Source organism: Otolemur garnettii, unplaced genomic scaffold (assembly GCF_000181295.1).
Source record: "Otolemur garnettii isolate 467f Iridium unplaced genomic scaffold, OtoGar3 scaffold00048, whole genome shotgun sequence".
In the NCBI taxonomy this organism is placed as follows: Eukaryota; Metazoa; Chordata; class Mammalia; order Primates; family Galagidae; genus Otolemur; species Otolemur garnettii.
In genome coordinates, this window is record NW_003852443.1 from 1,688,915 (window position 1) to 1,700,014 (window position 11,100).

The 11,100-nt window shown below is 35.4% G+C and overlaps 2 pseudogenes; both read right to left on the minus strand.

The window, feature by feature from the left end:
- LOC100947463 overlaps window positions 1–1,775 on the minus strand; it is a 2,919-nt pseudogene extending 1,144 nt beyond the window's left edge.
- Window positions 1,776–10,716: 8,941 nt separating this feature from the next.
- The window catches only part of LOC100950828, a 1,280-nt pseudogene continuing 896 nt past the window's right edge, over window positions 10,717–11,100 (minus strand).

Below are 11,100 nucleotides of genomic sequence, written 5' to 3' on the forward strand. Positions count from 1 at the left end.
CACGCTCTTTCAGCATCTGGATGGTCAGCTGGTCCTTCTGTTTGGCTTCCTTGTAGGTGGCCAGCAGCTCAGACACTTCAGATATTTGGTTTTCCATGGCTGCTACTCTCTGTTCTTTCATCTGAGCTTGCTGACGGAGTTGATCCTTTGAAAGGGCTGTCGTCTTCCTCATTTCCTGCTGCAACAGAGCCTGGAAATGGCTCTTAACATGGCAGCCTCTTCCTGAAGTTCTTGCAGCGGGGGGTTTGTCTGATTCTTCTCATCTCAAAGAGCCTACAGCTCATCTTTCATCTCCTCTACCTCAGGGGTCAGCTGCTTGGTCTGTAATTCAAACCATTCCTTCTATCTGTTCACCTGCATATACCTACGCTTCCAGGGCTTCTTATGTCTCTTTCGAAGAAGCTCTAAGTCCTGGTGCTGGGTCCTCTCCTCCTGCAGCAATTTCTGGAGCTGAGGAAGCATTAAGGCATGGTCACTCTGTTCTTGGGCCCTATCATGCTGCTGTGTGATAAGTCAGGCTTTGGTTTCTGGTATCTGCTCCTGCAGCCTCTTCAATTCTCCCTCCAGATGGTTCCTCTCCTTCTCTGCCTTTTTATTGGCATCCTGTAAATCCTGTTTCATTTTCTTCTTGTCAGCCAAATAAGAAGCCTCCACATGGGACATCTCCTGCGTGACTGCAGCGAAAAGAGCTGGTCAACGTAGCCAACTGAGTCTTCAGCTGGTACAGTCTTTTGTCCACCTCCACCTGCAAATGGCCCACCCCCACTGCTACTGCTGATACCACTCTCTGATCCACTGGCCTCTTTGGGCATTGGAAGTGGTGGTCCATGGGCAGCTCTCTCATTCTCTATCCCAAACTCACCCTTGGTGCTGGTGAGACTGACTGCAGTATCCAAGCTGGTAGCAGTGCCAGTGCTGTCCTTGTGAGTGGAGCCCAGTCATCCACAGAGTCAGGAAAGGGGAGGCCTGGAGACTGGATTTATGTATACACACACACACACACACACACACACATATATAGAGAGAGAGATACCTTAATGTGACTGTAGTAGGATAGTAGGACATAAGTATACATAAGATATATATATATGGGGGAGAGACCTTAATGTGACTGTAGTAGGATAGTAGGAGATAAGGCCTTTAACAAGATAATTAAGGCTAAATGATGTCATAAGAGTGGAGCACTAACCTGATAGGATTGGTGTTCTTATAAGAAGAGCAAGAGACACTAGATTTCTCTCTGTCTTCACAAGCCTAGAGGGAAGGCCATGTGAGTTCATATCAAGAAGGTGGCCAGGAAAAAGCCTTTGGAGGCCAGGAAAAAGCCTCAAAAACAAACAAACAAACACAAAAACCCTATAGCACCTTAATTTTGGACTTTCAGCTTCCATAACTGTGAGAAAATAAGTATCTGGTGTTTAAGAAAGCCAACTAGTCTGTGGAGAGAAAGAAGGGGCGAGAAGAAAGCAATCTAAATCAAGCAGATATCTTTTAATAAATATTCTGCTTTCTAATTTGATGGTACAGTGCAGTTCCCACATGTGTGAATTCCACATACCTGACTTTAATTCTGGGAGGAATGGGAGAAGAGATCTGGACCTCTAGAGAGTGTAGAGTGTGAAGGGCACATAATATAACTGCATGGGCTGCCCTCTGTTGTGTTTTTCACTAAAATTGCTTCTTTTCTTCTTAGGCTGTGATTTTCTAGAAGGCAAAAAATAAAATAAATAAATTTATGCAAAAAAGCAAAACATTTAGAAACAGAGTACCTTCATAATGAGTAAACCTTACTTTTATTGGCTCCTTTTCTGTGCAAGAATAGAGTTCCACATCAGAGAGGAACGAGTTTATTTTCTAGAGTTTGCATTCTACAAAGGAAGAAAGCATTTCAAAAATCTATAAGTCTGATAGAGATGAAACTGAATCAAATGTATAAAAGAGGACCACTTTTGTGCTTCCTGGTCCCTGATTACATCTAGTCTGCAGGAAACTTACTTCTTCCAGGGAAGCCACCTGCACATCACAAGCCCGGACTTGGGCTGCTTAGAAGAACAAAATAGCTAAGAGGAAATATTAATGAGAGGATTGGAAAAAAGAGGATCTGGTTGCAGAAACATATACTGGATTAGAGATAAAATATGAGATAGTCAACTACACAGATCTTTTCTCAGACATCCTTATTAAGGGAGATTAAATCAAGGTAACAAACAGTTCATACAATTTAGAGGTATTTCAATAAAGGTTATGAGGAAGCAAAGTCAGTCATAAAGACTAAAAGGATTTCATAGGAAAGGTTTGGATAATCCATATTCAAGGTAATCATGTAGTTGTGTATGCTGATAATGTATGAGCTTATCAAATAAAACTTCATCAAATAACTCTCTGAATCTTTTCGTGGCTCTTTGCAACACTGTGCTGTAGTCAAAGTTCCCTGGCAGATGGTGAGGAGGCAGAGCGTTGACAGAAGGGGGCATGTTTTCCATTTTGAAAACCATTGTGTATGTACATAGCCAAGTAATTTGCCTCCATCTAGGGCCAGAACTGCAAGGAAATAAGTCATTTTTAAATCATTAAGTCAAATTTTCTTACTAGAATAAAATTACTAACACAAATCACTGACAGAGAATGGAACAGCATGAACCAAAGCTCTTTATAAAACTTGTAAATGGCATGTTTTATTCATTTGTGTACATACTCCCACAAATTGGTCTTTTCAAAAGGCCTTTATTTTCTCAATATTTTTTGTAGCCATTTTACATTATTTTTTTATTTAGAGTGTACTACTGTGTAGGTAAGTTTTTATGTTTTTTTTTATTTCCCTTTTACTAATTCCCTGGCTTTTACAAAATGCCATAAAAATCACAAAATGTCTCCATAATAAAAGAATTCCAAGAATTTAAATGTTCTTCAATCTGAATTTCACTTTTAGCTTTTCTGTGAGATTGTAGGGGTGTAAAACATATCACACAGCGGTACAGATATCAGTGTTCTCCCACTCAGTGACTTTTTGTGTGATCGTCTATAATTTATTTATAGAATTTTATTCCGGCACAGAAATGATTCATCTGTTCTTTTAGCAGTAGGAGAAGATAATAACACAAACGGATTGAGATTATTTCCAAAAATAAAATGTTGTGTAGGAAACTATAGCAGAGAAAATGCTGTTCATTTGATGCTAATTTATCTAATTCTCCACAAATTTACTTATTTTTCACAGTCATCTCACATTTTATATTGACTCGCTTTGAATGAATATGTCTTTCCAAAACATTTCTGAAGAAAGCACTGTTCTGAAAAGGATAACGCTATGTGTAGTGAGTTTCAAATAAATAAAACCCGTAAGTTTTAATAACATATAAATGTGACATCCAGAAAAAAAATAGATTATTCTTTATTCCTGAACGTATATTGGAAAGAAACATCACAGTTTTCTTTGTGGTTGTAATGTAGATACAGCTAAAATGGGTACAATAAACATTTGAATTGTGGGCAGAAGCTGTTTAGTTTAATGTAGTCTCATTTGTCTATTTTTGTTCTTGACGCCTCTGGTTTTGAGGTCTTAGCCATGAAATCTTTGCTTAGAACAATATCAGGGAGTGTTTCCTCTGTGTTTTCTTCCAGTATTTTTATAGTTTGTGGTCTTATGTTTAGGTTTCTAATGCATTTTAAGTGGATCTTTGTTCTTTTTCATCTAAAATTTTTCATTCTTTGAGATGATTTGGAAACTGGTGTCTTTCGTCAGCCATCTTGCCACTCAAATCTGGAGAATTTGGAAGTAGAGCTTAATATCAATAGTTTATATACCACAGTAATCATTTTAAAATGAACATTTTTACCTATAAAAATTGAAATATTAGGTGGAACACAGTCTGAAGGTTGAACCGTAAATTTCCTTTTAAAATTATTGACTTCATGTTTCAGGCTAATTATTTCATTAAAATAAAACTTCTGGATCACTCAAGATAAGGTCAGAATCTAATTTATTAAAAGGCAATGCCTCACAAATTTTTGCTTATTCTGCAACGCTAAGTTAATAATACATTTTACTTCTTTACAAGACACATTATTCAATAAAAAGGAAAGATGATAATTGTGTGGATATTTTATTGATAGTAGAGGGGCATTGGATCTGTTAATAAGAAGAGATGACCACTTTCATTATGGACTACTGCCAGGATAACTTTACCAGGGCTGTCGGAAAGTATCCAGATAACGTTGATACAATTTTTCACATTACACAGCTGCATACTTTTCAGATTCATACTTTATATTACATATTATTCATATTATAAATTATATCTGTTTCTTCCATATCTTATTTCATTGTTTATTATATAGAAAACTTGATTTTGTCAATGAAGCAATTTTTAGAATATGCAAAAACTTCTTATGCTTCTTTTGCAACAAAATTTTAAAACTTTTAAAACTTATATATTTTTATACTATGTACATTCTCTATGTTTTGAAATTCTTTGACTACTTCAAATATACTGTTATCCATGTATGGAAATTGACAGAAAAAAAAATCACCATACTTAAAATATTTTCAGCATGAAAACATGAAATTCATTATAAAATAAGAATTAAAATATTTAAAACAGCTAGTTAATTAATAGAACACTTCAAAATATATTTTTGTTTATCACTAGGCAGATGAAATGTATTTTTGAGAAATGAAATGAATGAACCTATTGGAATATTGACATGCATACTATTTGAAATAAAAGATAAAAGTAATGCCTGTTCACTGGGAAAACACATTAAAGAAAAAAGTCCTTTGAGTGAATTTATCTAGTAAATCATTGGAACAATAAAAAAAGAACTGTAAGTTATATAACTTATTATCTGAAGCTAGATACAGTGATTTACTTCCAATAAATAATTGATATGAAAACTCAAGCACACTCTTTTCTTGATTAAATAAACATGCATATATACACGTCTCTTTTTCTCTTTCTCCTTTTAAAATATGATCTCTAATTCTCAGAGACGTCCTATGTGGAAAGTGATTATTTGTGTACAAAGACTTTAACCATCACTTTGAGTTCTTTTGTAAGTATAAACTTATTTTAAATGTGTTCTGCACTTGTTTATCTCAATTTATGCTCCACATCTTATTCCTTTCAGTCCAAACTTGATAAATAAATTTCTTCAACAAGTTAGATAGTTGAAAATGTCTTCATCATGTTTTTCTTGAGGGCCCCACTTCAGGTAAATTAGGCATCACTATCATTTCTGACCAGAATAGAGCAGTGAATGTGAGATTCCTATAGATGCAGCAGCAGTTGGTAAAAATATATAATCTGCACTTTTGGAGTTATTATTCCTTGGCATTTCTGCCCTGATGAAATGGTCCAACTAATTTATGAATAGGCAGTTTGCCACAGAGACAGATGGCTCTGACTGCAGCCCAGAGACCAAGTATAGGCCAAAAATGCTGGAATTGACAGGATTTTCAGACATAAAAAATCAAATGTCTGTCAGTCTCTTAAGATGTGTCATCACTAATCCACTATTTATTGGACTATGTTCTAATGCAATTTTTTCCATTCCCATGAGGAGTGATTATAAAATGAAGCATTTAAATGGAAAAATAAAAGTTTCGTTTACAGTTCCAAATAAAAAGGCAATATTTTATACTCAAAAGGTGATAAATTTAAACAAAAATTTTAATATGATTCTTTTCCATGATTTTTATACTATTGGGCCAAAGCTGACCATGCTACCAAAATTATTAGACGTATTACTTTAAAGAAATAAATAATGGCCTCTATAATTATAAATTCTGATAAATATCTAGCCTTATGAAAATATACACTATTGGATTGCTTTTTAGTAATAGTACTTTTGATATCTAATAAATTTTAATTATGAACCTCAAATAATAACTCTATCTTCTAATTTCAATCTTCAATCAAAGCTTAAGCCAAGCTATCAGACATTGGCACTATTATCAAAATAGTATTTCCAGTAAGTCATATTTCTTTAAATAACTTTGTTACTGGTACACATGAATGCTGGCCAAATTTATCATGTTAATTACCTATGGGATACAATGTATACTACTCAGTGATGGGTACAACAAAAGTCCAGAATTTAGGCTCGGTGCCTGAGGCTCAAGTGGCTGATAAACTGATAAAAGTTTTTATTTTCAAAACCAAAAATTCTGAAAATATCCTTGACCCTTCCTCTTCATCTCTGACAATATCATTACCATTTTAAATTTAAATTACAAAAGTTTCAATCATACAACACAGTGTAATTATATAATTTAGATACATTAATTACCTTAATTTTGGTATACAAGTATCAAATTTGTGATCACTTAGAGCCATAACACTTAGACATTGTAGCATGAAATGTACTATGGTTCCATTAAATAATTAAATGATATCAATTTTAAATGTATGAAATCTATTTTTTCCAAATTATAACATTGACAAAAACAAATATTTGTCTTTCTATTTAGGAAATAATAAATCATCATTTTAACTAATTTAAAGAGGTTTAATTTACATAGTATTGCAAATATCTAAGGGGAGACCAAAATCTATAACATTTTCTGTACATATTTGACTATTAGGTCCTTTATTCTTGAAATATCTTGTCAAAATGCTGTTTGATAAGTAAAACTAGAAAACAACTTTTAATAAGATTCTCAAATTCTAAGTTAAAAAATAAAATAAGGGAAATGTAGTCCTAGCAATATTAATAATAGTATAAACACAATTGTTGAACTAGGAAAAACTATCAAATTGAATATTCCTGGGACTAAAATACTGGTGAACTAACTATGAAATCATGTACCCAAGGGGAAAAAAAAGACTGAAATAAATGCAATCAAAATGAAAGCAGAGATATTACAACTGACACCATAGAAATACTGAAAATCCCGAGATTACTGTGAACAATTATATGTCTAAAAATTGTATAACCTGCAGCAAATGGACTAATTCTTACATTTATTCATTCTGCCAAGACCGAATCATGAAGAAATAGAAAATCTAAACAGATCAGCATTCATTAAAGTGATTATATCAGTAATAAAATTATCCTATTAACAACAACAACAAAAAAAAGCCCAGGACCTGACTACTGACTTCTACTGAACAGTTACAGGACTAACACTAATTCTCCATATATTTTCCCAAAATATCAATGAGAGGGAAATAATTTAAAACTCGTTTTGCTAATCTAGCATTATCATGATACCAAAGTCAGAGACATCAAAAGAAAATAAAACTGCAGACCAATATACTTGATGAATAAAAATTTGAATATCCTAGCTTAAAATACTAGAAAGCTAAATTCAATAGCACATTGAAAGAATCAATCACTATAATCAAGTGAAATTTATTTATTTCTGAGAAGCAAGAATGGTTCAACATTTGCAAATTAATAAATGTGATACATCTAAAGCAATGGAATGGAGGAAAAAAAAATAACATTTCATACAGTGCAGAAAAAGCCATTAGTCTAAATTCTTTCCCTTCCCTTCCCTTTCTTTCCCTTCCTTTCCGTTCTTTTCCTTTCCTTTCCTTTCTTTGATACACAGTCTCACTTTGTCACACTCCATAGAATGCTATGTTGTCATAGCTCACAGCAACCTCAAGACTCCTGGGCTCAAGCAATTCTTTTGCTTCATCCTCCCAAGTATTTGGAACTAAAGGCACTGGCTACAATGCTCGGCTATATATATATATATATTTTTTTTTTAGAGATGGGGTCTCTCTCTCTGGCTCACGATGGTCTCAAACTCCTAACCCCAGGCAATCCACCCACCTTAATCTCCCAAAGTACTGAGATTACAGGCTTGAGTCACCACTCCTGGCCACCATTTGTCCAAATTCAACATATTTTCATGATCAAATCTCTCAACACATTAGGTATGGGAGGAAAGTATTAATACTTCAACACAATAAAGGCCATCTACAATAAGCCCATAGCTACTATTATACTTAATAGTAACAAATCACAGCCCTTTCTTCTAAAATCAAAAGAAAGACAAAGATGCTAATTCTTGTCACTTCTTCAACACAGTATTAGAAGTTTTTGAGGAGTAAAAAGGCAAGAGGAAGAAAGGAAATTCACTCAAATATAAAAGAAAGAAGTTAAACATTTGCTATTTATTGATGACAATATCCTATTTATAGAAAGCCCTACTTCACACAAACACACACAACTGTTAGAATTGATTACAAAATTCAGCAAAGTTGCAGAATACAAAATCAACATACAAAATCAGCTGTGAATAACAAAGTTTATGAAAAACAAATCAAAAGAATAATCTCATTTACAACAGATACAAAAAATACTCAGATATAAATTTTACCAAAGACGCAAAAGACTTGTACCCTGAAAATGATAAAAAATTAATGAAAGAATTTGAAGAAGAAACAAATATATATAAAGATACCTCATGCTCATGAACCAGAAGAGTTATATGTTGTTAAAATGTCCATTATACTGAAAAAGAATACTATCCAAATTCCAATGTCATTTTTCATGGATATAGAAAGTAAAACAAATATTCCAGTGAAAAAATGGCAAAGGACACAAACAGACATTTCAGAAAAGGAGAATTACAAATGGTTGTCAATATCATTTGTAACCTCAATATCATTATGGAGATACAAATTAAAAACACACAGTGAGATATCATCTCACACCTGTCAGAAAGGCTATTATCAAAAAGATGAAAGATGACAAGTGTTGGTGAGGAAGGAGAGAAAAGGGAGCTCTGTGCATTGGTGATGCAAATAAAAATTACAGTTATATGAAGTATATCCATTCTGGAACACAGTGTGGAGGGTCCTCAAAAATCTAAAAATGGAATTACCATATTATCCAGCAATGTCACTTCTGGGTGAAACATTTAAAGTCAGTATGTCCAATAGATGTCTGCACACCCATGTTCAGTGTAGCACTCATAACAATAGCCAAGTTATGAAATCAACCTAAGTTGTTTAAACAATCTTTTGTACTAAGGCATTAGCTTATCAGAAAATCAAAGTTGGGACATGTGCTTAGGCAGTTATATCTTCCAAATATCCTCAATTCACACCTTTTCAGTCATTCTGTTTGGACCGGTATTATGGACTGCATAGAGATATTTGTCTTCATTCTCCAGAGAATACCCCCCAAAATGGGAGGTGGAAATATGGAAGCTGGCTTTTGGCCATATTTCTCCTTCACAATGTTTTAGAGATGTATTTCCTACTCAGGAAGGTAGAATTTCCTCATTGGGAAGCACAGTATTATATTAAGGAAGTGGGACAAATTTGCTCAATGTGAAGTCCAGTTGTGCATTAAGGAAGTTACGTTCATTCACATTATATGTATTTGATTTTCTAATATGTCATATTTTTATTTGTTTCCAATTTTGTATACTAGTAAATAGAATTATGACTAAATTTTATATGTTAATCTTACATCGTACCATCTTGCTAAATTCACTTATTAGTTCGTATATATTTCTTTTAAATATGTTGGTATATTTTCAGAGAGACATATGCCATCTGTGAATACAGCCTTGTTTACAGACAGCTTTATTTCTCCATTTCTAATATGTACACCTGGTTCAGTTTATTATTGAAATATCATCAGCCACTGTTTTTAAATATATCTTCTGCTCAATTCCTTCTTTTCTCATTCTGGGATCCCAACTACACTTATGTTAGATCACTTATTGTTATAACACAGCTTTTGGATAATCTAAGCATGAATTTTTCTAATCTTTTCTCTTTAATTTTCAATTTAATTTCTACTAAGTTGTATCAAATATTCAAGTTTACTGATCCTTGCTCGACTCTGTTTTCTACTTAAGCATTCACCAAAGACATGCTTCATCTCTGACTGTTTTGCATTTGCAACAGTTCTATTAGTTGTTTTTATAATGTTTTTACATCTTTATTTACATTCCACTTTTGTTTATGCATGCTGCCACTAGAAACTTGAGTATATTAATCTTAATTGTTTTAATTCTATGAAATTTTTTTGTGTGTGTGTTTATATTTTCTGTTTATTATGGTTATACCAGCTAGAAATTCATGCCTACATAACATCTCATTTGAGTCACTTTTGAACTTTATAAAAGGTCAGCGATTATACATGGTGCTGAATGGTTTTCCAACGTGGTAGCAACACTTTAGACTCTCTGTCCAATCTCCTTCAGTCTGACTCTTGGGAAGCCTGTGAGGATTCATCCTCATCCCCTGTAGTGTCCCCAGGGAGGCTCTGGGGATCTGGAGGGTGAGGTGTGTTCTGGCTGTCTTGGGGTGAAGGGAGGTGACTTTTCTAAGATGGCATCTGGGAAGGGACTCACTTAGGGATGGGGCCTCCCTGCCTTGCTGTCTGGGGCTCCTGGGAGGGGGCATGCATCCTTGGTTGAGGGGCAGTAACTAACCTATCAGTGGGGTATGTAAGTAAAGGCCTGGCTCCCTCTGGGATCTCTGGGGTTGGTAAAGGAGCTTTGACAGGGACCCAAGTTCTCAGCTCTGTTCAAGTTTTATTGGACCCCTTTCACCCTGAGGCTCCTGCCACTTAGCTCAGTCTAGTTGCTTAGAGGGAAGGAAGGAGGGAGGATGAGCAGAAGGAAAGGGCTAGAGACAGATCATCGGCCCTCCCTGTCTGCACTGGCTGGGGCCCTCCCTATCTCCCTGGAGCTAGTCCATGGGTCACCAGTCCAGGCCTCTTGCAGCCATCCTTGGCCAGTGGCTATGTGGCTGACGTGTGCCCATTAACCAGTCACCCGGCCACACAGCTTCGAGAGCCGTCAGTGGGGTCTGCCCCAGGCCCTGGAGCTGCCGGGTTCTTGAGCTGTGGACACTCATGGGACTCTGCTGCCTCTTCCTCGCTGGAATCTGACTCTTCTACGTCACTGCGCACATCCTTCTCCATCTGGCCCTTCGTTATGAAGCTCAAGAGCATGCATAGGATGAGGCAAGCCCAGAACACGTGCAGTAGCTGTAGCAGCATCAGGAGTGCATTGAAGAAGTAGTAGCCGAAGAAGGGGCTCCACTCCCTGCTGGAGTCGCAGTATGTGGTGTGGAGGATCTGGGTAGGGAAAAGCATGAGGCTAGTATAGGGTGACCAGACGTC